At 38.4% G+C, this 13,243-nt stretch overlaps 1 protein-coding gene across 1 annotated transcript in view; it reads left to right on the top strand.

Moving 5' to 3' along the window:
* Nucleotides 1–13,243, top strand: part of LOC125840058 (uncharacterized) — a 66,263-nt gene that overhangs the window by 21,154 nt on the left and 31,866 nt on the right. The window lies entirely within an intron of this gene.

The following is a 13,243-nucleotide window of genomic DNA, read 5'->3' as shown; positions in this document are numbered from 1 at the left end:
GGCTTGTAGGTTCTTACCTTGAAGCCCGCTTTAGACACTCAGTTGAGAGTTTGAGCGTGACTAAGATGGAGAAGTCCACTTTGGTGGCGATATAGTGTGACGGTCTTGGGCCAATGAGTAGTGCATTATGAGAAGAACCACTATTAATCATAGATAAGAGTTGTATTTGTGTAGTTATAGCTTCAAATCTGATTCACGAGAATTTCTTCTCTAGTCTTATCTCCTCATTAAGTGGCTGCACAACTATACTTGGGTGTGGCAGGATGATTTGTTAGATCTTATGTTTCCCTGTTCTTATTATGTGATTGTTTCCATGACATGTTTGTTTCAGTCGGATCTGAGCAACGTTACCTGTTGTGGCAGGATGATTGGTGAGACCTTGTATTCCTGTAGCCTCATTCTGTTCTTTTCATGACTTATGTCTCTGTTTTCTGTGCTACCTTCAGCTTGTGAAAGTGATAGTTGAATTTGTGCATAGATACCACCACATGATGGTGATTGCCTAAAAACCAAATAGCTTGATGATCACTACAGCTACTTCCTAAAAGGTATAAGATGCATGTTTTTGATATAGTTCAAAGTGACTTCATCTACAGGACTTGGACTGTTGAACAGATGCAGTGCCCAAGTTCTTTTGTTATCCTATTTCAACATATCCGTGTATTTACAATTTCGCCTATGTAGTTTGGTGAATGATGGTCATTTTCTTCTATTTAAAATTATAATCATAAAATTATAAATGGTTATAAGAGATCGATTTCGGCAGAAATATGTTGCTAATACATAAACAAAGAAGAAAGGAATTAATACACCAAACAGAGATAATGGAGAGGAAGAAGGAAAAATAAAGCAAACCATGATAACCTTCGGACAAGAAATCCGTCCTTGTCAAGTGTTTTGGATGAGGCATTAATCAAATTGTTGGATTAGGATTGAAGTCTCTTTTATTTAATCAAAGATATAAGATCAAGTATAACATGTTTTGCTTTCCCTTGAGAAAACTTTTGTTTTAAGAGAGATATGGAAATTTTGGAACATTATTTGGCAAATTGAGCTTTCAGCTTGTTCATCAGTTTGATTCTCTATTTTATAATTCTTCCATGGCTAATTGCATAGTGAATGTTTAACAAACAAAAAAAGACTAGGGAGTTAAATTGAGTCCAAAAACAAAGAGCTTGCCCAACTCACCCAGATTTTTATGGGTTGAGCTTAAGATAATTTAGAACTATGTAAATTTAACTCATTCAAACATTTTCCCAAATATTTTTTATCATATCGCACAGGATCAAATCTCGGAACGAATCGAGTCTTGGGTTCCAGGTCAAGGTTGGAACTAGATCTCGAGTTTCAAATCGGGGTTAGATTTTGGGTCTCGAGTCCCAGGTTAAGGTCGGGGTCTAGATGGATCTCGGGTTAATATCAGGTATTGGGTTGGGTTCGGGTCATGTTCAGATCTCAAATTCCAAATCGGGATTGGTGTTGGATTTCAGATTCCATGTCAGGGTTGGGTTTTGTGTCTCATTTTTTGGGTGTGATTGTCTCTCTTGGCCTGAGTCTTAAGTCTCGAATTTCAAGTCAAGTTTTGGGTCTATAATTTTTGAGCTTTTTTTCTCTTTTTTTTTATGAATTACATAAGTATGTCAATATTGTTTAGATTAAGCAGTTCAAAACCAAAATGAGTGGGTCATGATTCATTCAATTTTTAGTCCAGTTTAGTCCAAAATAAATTTGAATACGTCATGATTCAACATAATTTTTAATTCAATCCATTTTAACCTTTTAAATTTAAGCTCAATCCGTCCATTTGACACAACAAACAAACAAACAAGATATAATTTCTTCACTGTTGACTGTTTGGTAAGTGTTTTACTTAAAGAGAAAGGTTATCAACTTGTTTAGTTCGGACACAGGCAGTAGCAAGGGCGGATCTATAGTGTGTCCAGGGGGGTCATCTGACCCCCCTCGGAAAAAAAATTACACTATATATCTAAGATCAATTTTTTTTGTGTACGTGTATATATTTAAAATTGAACCCCCTGAGCATATGCCAAAGGAGTAGCTCAATGGTTTATGGGGGTCAAGATTTCGCCTATGTGAGCTTTGGGTCACGAGTTCGATTTCAGGCAACAATATTTTTTTTATTTGAACCCCCTTGATAGAATTCCTGCCTCCGCCACTGGGCAGTAGACAGAAGTGTGAAGAAAAGGAAAGTGAAAGAAAAAGATATTGTCGCTACCATTTATTATTGAATGATATTGAGGGAGAGGCTACCATTGAATCCAACATTCATTTGTTATGCAGTTATGAGCTCGTTTCACGAGGCTTGTTTAATAAAATTTATATCTCCTATGTGGTTGATATTGCACAGATGAACAGGTTATCACAAAGTGTTTATCAAAAGGTCCGAGACTATAACAAAGGTTATGATTTACCAGAGTTGGAAAAAAATTGAAAAATAAATAAATAAATAAATATAATGAATAATGTTGGTCAACTAATTGGCCCCACCCTCATACTCGGTTCTTGTAGCAAACGCATCAAACGAAACATAAACTTCTCTTTTTCTCCATCTTCAATACTCCCCTCCGTCCCATTTTATGTGGCATTTTTTGAATTTCGAGATTCAAATAAGTCTATTTTTTACCGTAATTTTTTTATAGATTTTTTAAAAATTGAAGATTTTATGTTCAAATTTTTGGTCAAACTTAAACTGTTTGACTCTCGAAAAATGAAAAGTGTCACATAAATTGAAATAGAGGAAGTATATGTACTAGTTTCACGGCACGTGCGTTGCACGTGTGTATCGCATATATAGTATACGATGTTGTAAAATAGAATTAATATTACTAAATTAATGTTTTTAGTAAATAATTACAATTGAAAGAACATAGGACCAATGTTTTTAAATGATTAATACATATTGTCATAGAGTTACTTGTATTTTGAGATCATATTGACCAGATATCATTTAAACATTTCAAAATACATTCAGAATTTAAATATGGTGAGAAAGTGACATTTCTTTAGTAGTATTATTTTTAGGTAGAATGACCGGGAAGACCCTTATACTTAGCTTTGTTTGTCAGTTGAACCCTTATACTCACGACTTTGTCAATTGAACCCTTAAACTCACTAAAACACAATACTTTAAACCCCTTTCTTATTCTATGTGTGTGAGTGTAGCACAACCGCTTACACATGAAATTCCACGTCATTTTGTAGAATTTCATGTCATTTTAAATGCCACATAAGAAATTAAAAGCTAAAAATAAAAATAAGTTTGCACATTAAAATTTTTAGTATCATGTTCTTCGTATTCGCTCATAATTGAGCATTAAATTCATGTCAAATTGGTCTATGTCACGCCCCGAGCTACCCCCGAGACGCGGACACGGGACCTAGGACCACAAGTGATCCCAAGCTAACCCTGCTGGCATGATCATGAGCATACTAAAGATAATAAACTGATGCGGAAGCTAAATCATAAATAAATCTGAATGGATGGGGAATACCCATATACTATAACTGAATATATCCAATCTGAGAGTTTAATACAAAAGAAATATCAAACTCAAAATACTAAGCTGAATCTAACTATGTCTGAAAATAAGCCTCTAAACTGACTAGAAGTGCTGGGACATGCCCCAGCTAAGTCTAGAAAATCTGAAACTAAAAGACTAAAAATACTGAAAAGAAACTCATGACTATTGTCCTCGGAGAATGAGGACTCACCACTGATTCTGATGAACTGGAGATCGGGAATCGATCTAAGCGTGATCTGGATGCTGAGAACCTGAACCTACATCACGAGAAGATGTAGCGCACGTATGCGTCAGTACTTGAAAGGTACTGAGCATGCAGGATAGAGTAAAGCTGAAATAACATATAACTGAACAAAGCAATGAAGCAATGAAATAATCTGAACATGATATAGATACTGAAAATACTTAATACCGAGTTAACTGATGCAATGACCAAATTTATAACATGCTGAGACTGAATACTGACTGTACTGAAATATGGTCAATGCAATAGAGTCTGACTGAACTATGGGAGCTACTAATAACCGACATAAAACCACATGAGCTAAATGTGGAGTCCGATGTATACGCCCCATCGAGAGGACCCAATATACCCTGCTAGAGGTATAGAGGCATGTTGGCGTGATCACTAAACTGATGTTGCCCACAGAGGGGACTTACACCTACGTGGCTCGTAGTTCTGGGACTATATGGGCACGTTGAACCCTAGTCCAACTCGGTATTATGCTACTCCCAATGAATTAAGTAGTTAACTGGTTATGACTGAATTTCTGTAAATACTGGATAGCTCGAACTGAACATGCAAACTGAGAATGCAACAAATAATCTGATAATGATGCATTCATAAACTGAGGCATGTATAACTGAAAACTGAAATATCTCACCTAGCATGTGTAATTCAAGAACTAAAGAAATACATAGCTAGGGTTCTGAAATTCATGCAATAAACTGAGCAATAACATGATAATCTGATTTGGAACATTTAAATAACTAATTGATGATGATCTGTTGAAATTCTAGAAACCCTAGGTCTGTTCATAGTCATGTAATCAAGAATCTGACTGAATTCTAGGGACCTAATGGGCAAAAGGAACCCACTAGTGAAATCCCACATACCTGGTGACGAATTCCACGGAGAAATCTTTCGATTTCGGGGCTGGAACTGAAGAAACCTCGCTGCGTTCTTGAACTAGGGTTCTTGACCTTTTTCTCCTTCTTGATTCTAATTTTCTAAGTTTTGATTAATGATTTTGACTAAGGTAAGTTCTAATTATGTTTCTAGGCTTAAACTAATTAAAACCTCATGATTTAGGGTCTAAACGACGTATCTTAGGGGTTAAATGAAATAGGAAAAGACCAAAAGACCCCTGAATTAGCTGCTATCGGAGTGACTGACGGACGGGACTGACGGTCCGTCAATTGGGTCCGTAGGTCGAGTCTGCACGACAGGGCTTCACTAAAACGGGCATAACTTTTTACTCGGAGGTTGGAATTTAGCAAACTCAGTGGAGTTGGAAAGATAATTCAATTATCTATCTAACCATAGGTTATGGGATACATAATTATTTTTGTGCTAAAAGTTATGACCATCTGCAGTTGACCCATCAATATTTTTCATCTAACTAGCTTCTAACCCCATCTACGGTCAGACCTACGGACCGTGGATCGAATGATTGTCCGTGCTGGTCGACCGTAGTTTGTGTCAGAGGCTGGTAAGGGAAGTCTCGATCCACGGACCGTGGGTCTGTCTGTGAGTCGGGACTTAGCCAAATTTTCTGACTGAGTTCTGGAGAAGTTTTCTGTCACGAATCACGGACCTGCAGGACGGACCGTGAGTCCATCTACGGTCCGTGGATGGTGTCCGTGAGTGCCATCTGTAACACCAGAAATCTGAAATCTCTATTTTCGGATACGGGGTGTTACAGTCTAATTCTTCCTATTTGACATGAATTTATTTTTACACTAAAAGCTTACCAACACAAACCCAATAATTTTTCTTCATAATTTTGAATTAATTTCATAAATTCACAAAACCCATTTGTTATTCTTCAAGCTTCTTCATAAAGTTTTTCAACTTTTCAGTATACATCATTACTCTTCAAGATTTAAAAATTATCTAAACTTCAATCTTTCACAAACAAAATTCGAAAACCTAGATTTCAGAAGTGTGTAAATTGACCAAGATTCATAGAGAAGAATTTTGAATTTTAAAATTAAATAAACTAAAATGGTTGAGATAAGAGATTTGGTTAGGTAAGGTGAGTGGTGGGGGTGGGTGTTAAGAAGAAGAAGAAGGGGGTGGGGTAGGGTGGGGTGGTGGGTGGTTTCAAGGAAGAAGGAGAGGGTGGGGGTGTGGGGCTGAAGGAAGAAGAAAGTTACAGGCGAGGGAGTGGGATGTGATAGGGGATTGATGGGTTGACTTTTTCTCTTTTTAATTTACATTATTTTTTTATGATTTTTAATATAAAAATATATATTCACTTGCTTTAAGACGCGTGCAGTCAAATATTTTTCCATCTCAGCAATATTAGTGTCACATAAGTTTGGTCAATGGTCAAATGTGTTTAAAATATTGTGTTTTAATAAGTTTAAGGGTTCAGTTGACAAAATCGTGAGTATAAGGGTTCAATTGACAAATAGAACCAAGTACAAGGGTCTCCCAGGTCATGAGCTCGTCCCTTCAAAGGAAAACTACTACACCTTCTTCTCGTGTTGTTTCTCTCGATGTTTTTCAAGGCCTCTGCGTTTTTGCAAGCAAATTTAATTTCTACCTAGATTTTGTTTACTGATGAGATAACAGATTAAGATTCCGCCTAAAATAGCCAACTTTTAGAAGAATTTCTGCAATTTGAAAATTTGACGAAGCTGTCGATCAGATGTATATATGTTAGGAAGATTGAAGGATTTTTTCCTTTTTATTTATGTTCTCGTGAATATCGGAACCTGGAGTTGGTTTAGTCCACAACTTCTCTTTGTTTTTTCTGATTGTTAACCTGTCCAGAAAACTACGAAATACAGAAAAATGAATTTTGTTTTCTTTTTCCCTAAACTTGATAGTACAAGATGAACGAACTCATATTGGCCAAAATGGAGAGAAGAAAATGGTAGAGAAATTTAGTAGAAAGCTAGGGATATTTTGATCCCCTTTTTAACTCATGCTCCCTTGGTTCTAGAGAAAAGTGTTAACCTAAGTATCTTATCTCAAAGCAATATTTAAAATCAAACCTCGAAACCACATTCACAAAGAAGATATGGCCACCTCTCTTAAGTTTCAGAACCCTTTAGATCGTTTTATTCGTGCTCATAACAACTAAACTTACTTGCATCTGTACCTATAGATGACGATTCTCAAAGTCCATTGTAAAGATGCTTCTTTAATTACTTAACTCCTTGATTTAAGGTTTGGATTGATTGCTTTGTTTCTTTATCGATGATTCTGATAACTCTCTTTGTGCGCATTTATATTAACATAGATTTCTTCTCTTTTCCTTCTCGTTTGTAGGAACCGATTTACAGCTTATGATTTTAATTTGTTTTTTGCTTTCAGCTTATGATGCTTGTGGATTACGCTGGTTCTATTTATCCCAGCAATGCTCACTCCCCATGGAATGATGTCCGCTTGACAGACTTTGTAATGCCTTTCTTCCTCTTTTTTTTTTTGAAATAGGTAACTTTGTATTCACACAAAGGAACTCATCAAAATCGATGAGGTGGGATTTACAAACCCCCAGGGGGTGCCATCATACTCAAATCCAAAAAGACAAAACTAACTTTACAATTGGCTTTTAAACTCCACAAGGCTATCTATTTCCCCCACTAAATTTTGCTTACACCAAAAATACAAAAGACTAAGACATCTCATCTTGATATCCTCTGGGCTGCTAACCTTTCCTTCAAAACATCTCCCATTCATTTCCTTCCATAGTGGCCACCATATGCAAGCAAAGATATTTTTCCACCAGTCTTCTTTTGATCCTCTCTTTCCGATTCCTTGCCAGTGTGTTAGGACCTCAAAAGTGGTTCTGGGCATTGTCCAGTTAACCCCGAGTATACAAACGAACATGTTCCACAGATCTGTAGCTATTTTGCAATGCAGAAACAGATGACCATTTACTTCAGTCTTCTGTCCGCACATGTAGCACTTTGAACAGATCTGTATACCTCTTCTTTGTAGCACTTCATGGGTGAGACAAGCTCTTCTAATTACCAACCAAGTGAAACATGCAACTTTTAAAGGAACCTTAATTTTCCAAATTAATTTCCAGGGCCAAACTATTGTCAATGAATGATTGGTATTCCTCTCCCAATAGCATGATTTAACTGTAAAAACCCATCTGCTATGCAGTCTCCAAACTGGTTTGTCAGGCTCTGTGACAGTGCCTGGAAACAAGTTTAAAGCATGCAGTAGGTCTGCTACTCTTCCAACCTCCCAATCATTTAGAGCCCTTCTGAACATAAGGTCCCAACCTTGAGGGGTCCACATTTGCGCTATAGTGTCATTCTGCTGTAGACTGATAATGTACAGATCAGGAAAAAGTATCCTCAGATTTACATCACCTAACCAAGTCTCATTCCAGAAAGTGGTCTTCAAACCATTCCCCACTTTGAAGGTCACCTTTGCACTGAAATCAGGCCACATTCTCCTGATGGTTTTCCATACAGAGCACCCAAAAGTGCCATTCACCTCTTCAGTTATCCAGTTGCTTTGTAGGCCATATTTCTCAGCAATAAACCTCCTCCATAATGCCATATCTTCACAACAGAATCTCCACAACCATTTTTGCAGCAGACTGGTGTTCTGAGTACTCAACTTCTTAATGCCCAGACCTCCTTGTGCTTTGCTCATTGTCACCTCTTCCCATTTAACCAGGTTGTGTCATTGCTTCTCTTTATTTCCTTGCCAGAGGAAAACCCTTCTCAGCTTGTTGAGTTTCTTTCCAATACTTTTTGGTAGTGGAAAAAGATTTAGCATATAAGTCGGAAGTGCATCCAGAACTGATTTTATGAGAGTCAATCTACCTCCCAGGGATATATATTGACTCTTCCACCTTGACAGCTTCCTTTCACTTCTCTCCAAAACTTCACTCCATACTTCCAATTTTTTGTTCTTGGCGCCCAAGGGCATCCCCAGGTATTTGGTGGGAAAAGAAGTTATTTGGCTGCCCAGGTTGTTGGCAAGGCCTTGCATGTCATTAATTTGATTAACCGGGAACAAGCAACTCTTCTGTCAGTTCACATGTAGTCCTGATATGCCTTCAAAAATGGTTAGTATTGCCCTCAAATGTATAATTTGTGACACTTCTGCACCACAGAACACTAAAGAGTCGTCCGCATATAGAAGGTGTGTGACCTCCATATTATTAGCTCTATTTGTATATGCACCAAAACCTCTTATCCACCCCATTTCATTAGCCTTTCTGACCATGTAGTTGAGTCCCTCCATTTCTAGGAGAAATAAGAAAAGAGACATGGGATCTCCTTGTCTCAATTCCCTTTGTGATTGAAAAAACCCTTCAAGGCTCCCATTTATAATGATTGAGAACTTCACTGTTGACACGCAAAACTTGATCCAATTCACCCATTTCCTCCCAAACCCCATTTCACTCAGAACTTTCCAGAGGTAGTTCCAGTTGACATGGTCATATGCCTTCTCTATATCCAATTTGCATAGGATACCTGGTATCTTTTGTTTTTCCCTAGAGTCCACCAACTCATTAGCCAATAAAGAGGCATCCATTATCTGTCTGTCCTTCAAAAAAGCCATTTGGTGCTCATCAATCAGTCTCCCCATCACTGTTTTCATTCTCTCGGTGATCAGCTTAGCGATGATTTTGTACATTCCACCAATCAAACTTATTGGCCTAAAATCCTTGAGTTCCGTAGCTCCGAGCTTCTTGGGGATTAATACCACAAAAGTGGCATTCAAGGATCTTTCAAACACTTCATTCTGATGGAAATTGTGGATTGTTTGCATCACATCACTCTTTATGATCCCTCAACACTCCTTGAAAAAAGCATATTAAAACCATCTGGACCAGGGGCTTTGTCTCCATCGCACAATTTGATAATGTGTACCACTTCCTCTTCTGAAAATGGTCTCTACATCCATTCCTGCTCCTCTTGGCTTATTCTTGGGCAATTTGTCATCACAAATTATGGCCTCCAACTTTCTGATTCAGTGTATAGCTTCTTGTAGAACTTCGTTATATGATCTTTGATTTCTTTTGGATCTTTATTCTCTTCCCCATTGATACTCAGCCTGTCGATGGTGTTGCACCTCCTATGAGCTGTTGCTACTCTTTGAAAGAACTTGATATTATTATCGCCTTGTTTCAGCCATAACACTCTGGACTTCTGTCTCCACCTGGACTCTTCATTCTTCGTTAATTCTTCTAGCTCGACTAGAACTGTTGCTCTAATCATCATCTCATCCTCTGTTAGCACCCTATCATTCTGGATCAGATCCATCTCAGCTAGCTCACTTAACAAGATATTCTTCTTGTTGTTAAGTTCCCCGAAAGTTACCCTGCTCCACTCTTTAAGTTTATGTTTTAGCATCTTTAGCTTCATACTGAATTTGAAATCTGGGCATCCTTCCACAACAAAACCATTCCACCAGTTCTGGACTAGATCATTGAAACCTTCTACATTAAGCCACCAGTTCTCAAATTTGAAGTAAGCCTTTCTCTGTTCCCAAATCACCACATTGTAGCATAACTGGGTTGTGATCAGATATAACTCTAGGCATAATTTGTTGCCTTATGTTTCTGAATTGTACTTCCCACTCAATTGAATAGAGAAACCTGTCTAGTCTCGCAGCACTGTAGTGGTCAGCCCCTTTGTACCAGGTAAAGGTCCCACCATTTAGATGAGGGTCATGTAACTCAATATCCTCTATCCAACTCAAGAAATCAGCCATTACATTGGTTATTCTTCTGCATCCTCTCCTTTCTGCCATTGTTCTGACAGTGTTAAAGTCCCCACAGGTGACCCAGGGGCCTCCACATAGCTCCCTAACTGCTGCAATTTCTTCCCAGCACTCCAGTTTCTCAGCTCTGGTGTGTGGAGCATATACGCTAGTTAGAAACCAACAAAAACCATCGTGGACAGCTTCAAATTTGTAAGTGATTGACTATTTGCCTTCCTCCACACAACTACCCATCCATACTCTTGAGTCCCACATAATTAGTATCCCCCCACTACTACCATTAACTTCAGAATACCCACATTTCATCCATCTACTAGACCATAATTGTTTGGCTATCCCTCTACATCTTTATTGATTTTTGTCTCCTGAAGGCAATAAACATCAGCTCTCCATTTTAGAAGAGAGCTCTTAACCAGATTCCTTGTTGAAATCTTGTTAATCCCCCTAACGCTCCATGATAAAATATTTACTTTCATTTAAGAGTTAGTGATAGGACTCTCCCTTTGTTCCTTGCACCTTCGACCTCCTCGCTCAAGTCTGACTGTAGGTTCTTCAACTCATTCTTGCCAATTCCTCTGTGACGAGGTGTTGACGCTGCACTATTTACCCTTTTATTTTCCATCACACTCTTTCTTTCATCGAGCTTCATTAGTAATACATGTGTTTCTTCCCTGAAACCTTCAAATGCCACTCCATAAGTTTTACTGAGCTCCAAAATATGTGACTTTACCCAATTGGATGCTTCAATCTCGCAGTCTGTATGGTACCTAGGGTTTTGTATGGAAACCGGCTCCGCATCATGAATCTGTTGAATTTGCATGCCTCCTTCCACTAGTTCTTGTACCCCTGAAATCTCCCCAAAATCCTTAGAATGATCAATCCCCTTTGCTTTGTTGCATAGAAGTTCAACAGCCTCTTTCGTCTTGCTTACCGACTCTCTATTTTTATGAGCAAAGATGTTGGTGTTTTCCACCATACTCGAGGTTTCCCATTTGTTGTAAGCCTGTAAGAACTGCGTCACTAATTCCTTGATGCCACTTAACCCTTCTAGAGATTCCCCCTGCTTATCACGTGCCAAGTCAAACTTTTTATTGACCAGGACTCCCTTTTTATTTTGTTCTGGCACCAATCTTAGAATTGGGCTTTGTTTTGAGTTGGGCTCGCCCCGACCCACTATTTCGTTTGATTTGGAGGACTGCCCACATGTCTTTGTCACAACACGTGCTCTACCAACTGTAACAATTACTTTTTGACTTTGTAGAGGATCCTCACCTTTACCCAGTGGTTTTCCACCTCGTGACCGCTGGGTACTGACCTCGGAGTTCAGGTCTTGTCCGGCAAACACTCTTACCGGTGATTCTGCCCAAATTTGCATCGTGTAACATATTCCGCCCCCGTCGATGGTCACTTCTTTGAGTATGTATGCCCTATCTCCTTTGATTCTGATTCTTGCACATTTGAGATGATTTCTCAATTGGGTTTCCTCTTCCGTCTCTACCCACTCCCCACAGAAATCTCTGATGACCTTGAAAATTTTCTGATCCCAAAAATGCAAAGGCAACCCTACAATTTTTACCCAAGTTGAATTTTCTTTACTCCTTCCGCATCTCGTACCTATTGTTGGATTCCACCATTGGAGGATAACTGGATTATTCATCCATTCCCAATTTCCTTCAATCACTTGCTCTGTTGTAACCCTAAGTGCAAACTCAAATAGAAAGAGTCCATTGCCCATTTCATAGATGTTCAAGCTATGTGTTTGTTTCCACAGTCGATTAGCCCATTCCCTGATTTCTGACAGGGTCACTGTTTCTTCGGCTCTAGGTTCAAATGCACCCACCAAACTTCTCTTTAGCACTTCACTGTACTCCTCTGGATCATCGTTGATAAAGATTGTATCCCCTTTTAGAGTTGCCTTCTCTTTTTCAGCAAGTTTTGAATCTTTATTAGCCCATGTAATGCTCCTTAGCACTGTAGCATATGGCATGTCTCTGCTCACCAGCCTGTGATTGCCCCCATTCATTAACTTTCTACGACTATTAATGAATCTTCCAACCTTTTCCGTAAAGCTTAACCACCCTGAGTTAAAATTTAATTCAGGAATGATGATAACTTCCCTCCTCCTGCCTTTTACATTTATTAAACTGATGTAGCGCCCATATTTATTGTAGTTCCTCGAGCAAAAAACTTCTGAGAAATCATCTTTTTTCTTCCATCTCTTCACCATATTCCCCCTTGTCAATGATGCCTCCCGTAAAATCTGCACGATCCATTCCATTGACTTCTCATTAAAAGTTGTTCCCGTAATACAATTTCTATTTATTTCTGTCCAGTCGTACCAGGCTCCCGCCGTACCAGGTGTTCTTGTGATGTCGTAGGACTTGAATCCAACTACAAAGTAAATACTATCTTCTATTTGAACTCACATGCAAGGACAGTGGGAAAGAAAAGAAAAGGGAAATGAAATTCGGTGATCAGAAGGATCACCGGAGGACATAGGAGAGGGGGGTCCTACTGAGTTAGACCATTCATCGGTTATTGTGTTTGAGAGCTTTTTTTTACATTACTCTAGATTTCTTGCCTTTCTTCCTCTTTGTTGTTGGAGTTTCCCTGGCAATTGTAAATAAGGTATCTATACTTTGATCTTCAGATGAAATCGCGGACATAAACATAATCATTATGAAATATATAGGCTTATGATGCATAATGCTCAGACTTGCATCATGATATCTATACTATGTAATGTCAATTTATAATTAAATCGTCTTAGTAA

Source organism: Solanum verrucosum, unplaced genomic scaffold (assembly GCF_900185275.1).
Source record: "Solanum verrucosum unplaced genomic scaffold, falcon-dt-bn FXZP01000177.1, whole genome shotgun sequence".
Taxonomy (NCBI): Eukaryota; Viridiplantae; Streptophyta; class Magnoliopsida; order Solanales; family Solanaceae; genus Solanum; species Solanum verrucosum.
This window is presented reverse-complemented; position numbering and strand designations above follow the sequence as displayed.